Below are 6296 nucleotides of genomic sequence, written 5' to 3' on the forward strand. Positions count from 1 at the left end.
AAAGACTGAAAAAAATCTAGGTGTTGGTAAGGATATAGAACAGCGGAAACAACTCTCATGCATTGCTAGTGAGAATGTAAGAAAATACAACCACTTTGGAGAACACTTTGGTGACTTCTTATAAAATTAAACAGATACCTTATGACCCAACAATTCCATTTCTAAGGATTGATGCAGGGAAATGAAAACCTGTCTACAAAAGACTTGTGCGTAAGTGGAACGGCCAATTCAAACAATTCAAATGTCCATCAGCAGCTGAAAGGATAAACAAATTGTGATGCTTCCATACATTGAAATTTCCATACAACTACTCAGCATTGAAAAGACACAAATTAGCTACATACACAATATGGACAGATCTTAAAAACATGCTGAGCAAGAGAAGCTAAATAGATGAGAATACATAGCATAGGGTTCCACTTATGTGAGGTTCTAGAACAGACAAAACCAATTTACAATGGCAGAAATCAAACTAGTGGCTGTCTAGAATAGGGAGTTCAGAGGGGTAGGAGGGATGACTACAAAAGGGCAAGAGGGACCTTTTAGGGACAACAAAATATTCTCTATATTGACTAGGTTTGGGTTACATTACATGTGTATGAATTTATCAAAACACATCAAACTGAAAACTTTAAACATCCATTGGTAGATGAATGGATAAGGAAGATGTGGTACCTATATACAGTGGAATATTATGCAGCCATAAAAAAGGATGAGATCGTGACATTTGTGGTCACACGGATGGACCTAGACGGTATTATGCTAAATGAAATATGTCAGACTGAGAAAGACTAATATCACGTGATTTCACTCATATGTCGAATCTAAAATAAACACAAACAAACAAACAAAAAGCACAATCAGAACTATAAAAGCAGAGAACAAACTGATGGTTGCTTAGAGGGGTGGGGTGGGGGGGATGGGCAACATGGGTGAGGAGTGGGAGATACAGGTTCCCAGTTATGGAACAAATAAGTCGTGGGAATAAAATCCATAAAGAATGTAGTCCATGATATTGTCATAGTGCTTTATGGTGAGAAATGATAGCCATACTTGTGAACATAGCATAATGAATAAACTTCTTGAACCACTGTGTTGCACACCTAAAACTAATGTTAACATTGTGTGTCAACCCTACTCGAGTTAAAAAATGTATGTTTTTAATGTTTCTATTTGTTTCATGTAAATTACACCTAAAGTTGATTAAAAACCATAAAATGAGATCAAAGACTTCACTTCTGGAGTTTGTGGGCTTTAGCTACAAAGATCCAAATAAGCCATTATGCCAAGGATAGCACAGTCAAACATACCTTTCCCCTTTTTGCCTCCTAATTTAGTAGATCAGTTTTAAGTAGTATTAACCTTGCTTGTGAAATAATCTTAGCCTATATGGAACAATGTTAGTGCATTTTACTGGCTTCCAAAAAAACCAAATTGTTACATATATACCAGGAAATTGATAGGACAAAAACAATTTTTTTTTTAATTTTTTATGTTTATTTGTTTTTGAGAGAGAGAGAGAGACAGAGACAGAGTGCAAGAGGAGGAGGGGCAGAAGGAGAAGGAGACACAGAATCTGAAGTAGGGTCCAGGCTCCAAGCTGTCAGCAGAGAGCCTGATGCGGGGCTCGAACGCACAAACTGCGAAATCCTGATCTGCGCCAAAGTTGAACACTTAACCAACTGAGCCACCTGGGTGCCCCTAAAAATAATTACAAGCATGTTAGATCAACCTTTTGATTTCGATGGCATAATGTTGGTTGTTAACTATATTCTGAGAGGCACAGGGTCAGATCAGAATGCTCACTGTTGCCAGGACAACCAGGGGACCTTCCAGTGTGACTTCCACCAAAGAAGAACCAAAGAGATTCCATGATCCAGATGGTTTCAACCCCAGCCTGCTCTTAACACTCCAGCTGAGTATGTTTTCAGAGCTGGTGAAGAGAGTTTCTGTCTCTTTTCCCAATGACCTCTCCCTTGCTCAGTCCCCACTAAACCTTGTGCTGGCACGATGCAGAGGACCGAAGTAATGACAGCAACAATTTAGGTATGCACAGGACTTTATTGCCCCTGGGGTGTTTTTCACTGACATCTCAGTTAATCCGCAGCTCCAGTCTGTGAGGTAGGTATCAGGACCATCTCCCAAGTGAATGTCAAGGATTACCTAACTAGTCCACAGTCGTACATCTGGTAATGATCAGGCTGAAACTTGAACCCAAATCATCTGACTGCAGATTTTGCGATTTGCACGGCTCGCCACTCACACTTCCAACATACCGCAAATGCAAAGCCGACCCCTACAGGCACCATCTATTAAAGGGTGCTGCGTACCTAGTCTGGTTACTTGGCACCAGAATTTTCGCTATGAGAGCCAGGCGCTGCTAACTGGCTCCGGTATCTCTTCTTAATAACGTCTACCGTTTCTGTAAATTCAAAAATTTAAAACAACAACACGATGAACTAAGAAAAATTAACGACCATACTTCAGAATGTACGATGTCCATACTCCTAGTTAACTTAAGCGTCGATACATGTAAATACATTTAAGTGCATCATAAAACCACACAAATATAGATATAACTAGAGTGTGCCTCTGCCGTTCATGATGAGCCCTGGTTGTGCTTCCTTAGATATTTTCTATGCTATGATTATTTCCCGAGAGTCATTATCAGTTGTCCTTCAGGGGCAGCAGTGTGGTTAGAAAACAGTCATTTTGATGCCTTGCTAAGGTTTTGCTGTTTAACTGTTTCATCCTCACTTAAATAGAAGTTATATTTAAACTGTTCACGTTTCATTTTCCATTGGTTTCCTTAAAGGTTGTTATCTCGGAAAGTAGCCTAAGGAGGTAATTCACAATACAGAAGAAAGATTTTAAGCAAAAAGATACTACACTATATAAGAAGAACATTTAGAATGTGCTTACATATCATTATATTAGGTTAAATACCTTTTAGGACACAGGCTCACATTACTGATGTTAAGAGTTGTATTTACAGGGGTACTTGGGTGGCTTAGTCTATTGAGCATCCGACTTTTGAGATTGGCTCAGGTCATGACCTCACAGTCGTGAGATCGAGTCCCTCATCAGGGTCCATGAATAAAGCCTGCTTAGGATTCTCTTTCTCTTCCTCTGCCCCTCCCCTGCTTGTGCTAACACACGTGTGCTCTCTCTCTCTCTCCCAAAAAAGAGTTATGTTCACAAATATATTTGTAATGGATTATGAAATGCTTCATTAAAATGTTCATTATTCAAATAAGATGAAAATGATAAATTTTGCACATAATATGATAATCAATCTAACTATGTATTAACACAGAAATAAGCTTTATATAAAAGACCTTGAGGGGCGCCTGGGTGGCTCAGTCGGTTAAGCGGCCGACTTCGGCTCAGGTCATGATCTCGTGGTCCGTGAGTTCGAGCCCCACGTTGGGCTCTGTGCTGACCGCTCAGAGCCTGGAGCCTGTTTCAGATTCTGTGTCTCCCTCTCTCTCTGGCCCTCCCCCATTCATGCTCTGTCTCTCTCTGTCTCAAAAATAAATAAACGTTAAAAAAAATTTAAAAAAAAAGACCTTGAAAAAAAAAAAAACCAAAATGTTAACTATGGATATATCTGGAGGGTAAGCTTACTGGTTTTTTTTTCTTCTTTCTACTTGTATTTATTTTCCATAGTGAGCATATATTACTATTAATTCTAGAAATCTTTATTTTCATTTCATTTTATTTTTTTAAGTTTCTTTATTTTGAGAGAGAGAGAATGAGTGAGAGAGAGGGAAAGAGAGACTCTCAAGCAGGAGGCATATTATGAGGGCAGAGCCTGACTCGGTTCCATCTCACGACTGTGAGACATGACGTGAGCTGAAATCAAGAATCAGACGCTCTACCAACTGAACCACCCAGGTGCCCCTTTTTATTTTCATCTTAAAAGAAACCCTATCAGCTGATTGAAGATCATAATTGCAAAACATTTGATTATTCTGGGGTATGACTGGCTCGAATCCAGTATTTTGAATTCAATTTTTTTTTTCAACGTTTATTTATTTTTGGGACAGAGAGAGACAGAGCATGAACGGGGGAGGGGCAGAGAGAGAGGGAGACACAGAATCGGAAACAGGCTCCAGGCTCTGAGCCATCAGCCCAGAGCCTGACGCGGGGCTCGAACTCGCAGACCGGGAGATCGTGACCTGGCTGAAGTCGGACGCTTAACTGACTACGCCACCCAGGCGCCCCTTGAATTCAATTTTTTAAGAAGCAGGTATTCTACTTGAGCTTCTTACAACTTATCTGCATTTTAATAATATCTGTTTCATACTTTCTGGTTTGAAAATCTTTCCCCTTAGCATCCTACAGTTGAGAATTACTCTGATATGATTTTTTTGCGTTTAAAACCCTGTGCCTTCTATGGGATAGTCACGTGGGCGCTCTGCGTATGAGAAGAGTCCTTGGGATGCAACTACGTTGCATAGCTTTTCTACCTATTCCCCCATTTTCAGCACAAACTCTCACCCTTACCTTCAGAGGTTCTTGGTGCCCCCAATTTCTCAGCTTTTCTGAGGTTCTTCAGCATAAACAGACGTGCTTCTCCCTGTGGGGGCACCTAGGTTTCTCCTCTTTGCTAAATCAGTAACCATTCAAACATCTTACCCACTGCTATTCTCTTACGTTTTTATGCCTTTGAAGAAAATTACTGTTGTTTCAGTGGCATCGGGGAAAGAAGAGAAATAAACATGAATATTCATTTCGCATCATTTTAAACTAGAAGTCAGTGTCAATATAAATGTATTTATGTACAGCTTAACCATTTCAGGTGATGTTATTATCACCTAAAGAACGGACACCAATTTATCAGCCAATATTTATGAAGCACTTAGCTAGGAACTTTGAAAAAACTGGATGTCAACTTAAAATCCAGAACAGAGGCATAAGTTGAAAACTCTTTGTTCCTAGGGGAGGAAAAAAACACATCCAACAAGTAAGGCAAACCGTAGATCAGCTCTTTCCTTTTAAATGGCTTGGATACCCTGAATATTACCTACAATGCATCAAAGGCCTAAAACGGCCTCTGGAAAGGTCATTACCTTGTGAGTTATTAAAAAAAAAAAAATCTTGATGGGCACAGGGTGATGTATGGAAGTGTTGAAATGCTCTATTGTATACCTGCAACTAATATAACACTGTATGTTAACTAACTGGAATAAAATTTTTAAAAAGGAAGAAAATCTTCAGGGTCTAGCCCTGTCTGTAAAAAAATCACATGAAAAATTGCTAATTCAAAGTCCAGGGTCTAATGGAGGTAGCAATGCTTCAGAGAGTAGACAGAACTAATTTTTATTCATTAGTTTAGCAACTGTCTATCATACGCTCACTTTGCACCAGGAATTGGGATTGTTGGTCCTTTGATGTGAGGATTTCCCCAGGATAAAGAAATAGGGCTCCTTGGGGAGCCTTCCTTCTCTAAAGCAGCCAGTCCAGAAGGGTTGCCAGGGATCACAAGTTCCAGATCTGTGGACAGAGCACTAAAGTTCTTACTTGTTGAAGCTGACACTGTTTCAATTAGGTGATGAGTCTAAGCTTCCAAAAGGGGGCTCTAAATTAAGAATTTTTCTGGAATGATAACAGCATGTACTTAACAAACAAATCAAGTTCTTTGGGAAATGTCAGTAGTTTTAATCTAGTAGCTGTAATGATACAGCTATCTATTCCTCATGGACCAAGACCAACATGTTTAAAAGAAATGTAAGTTCTCATGTGGGTGCCGCAGTTTGAAGTCAATTCAGTCTTTATTTCTTCATTCCAAACCAAAATCTAATGGACTATTTCCAGAACACGAGTCCATCAATGTCTCACCAATTATGGGTAGCAGCTTTAGTTTGGCAACGTTTACACCGAAGAAAATCTGAATATTGGTAGGGTTTCCAAAGGAAGGCTTTTCCGCTGTGGAGGATCTATAAGGTCCATTGTGTTTTCAGGATGAGCAGGTCAAATATACAGAGGTTGCAAGCTGGACCCGATGCTCAGTGTGCACTATTAGCCGGGTTCCCATCCCCATCCAGCCTACCTCTCCTGCTCTAGGACATTCTCCCGGCACTTGTCTCCTCTCTTACCTGCATCATTAGCTTTTTCTCTCAGTTGGATCTTTCCTGAGAGCGTACACATGTACTCTTAGTTTTCTGATCTTCAATGAAATACAACTCCTCTTTTGACCCCTTTCTGCCTTCTGCTACTGCTCCATTTTATACCTCCCTTAGAACGTTTCAAGAGATTTGTATATACTCACTGGGTTTATTTTTTCTCCTCCT

This window comes from Prionailurus viverrinus, chromosome F1 (genome assembly GCF_022837055.1).
Source record: "Prionailurus viverrinus isolate Anna chromosome F1, UM_Priviv_1.0, whole genome shotgun sequence".
Lineage (NCBI taxonomy): Eukaryota > Metazoa > Chordata > Mammalia > Carnivora > Felidae > Prionailurus > Prionailurus viverrinus.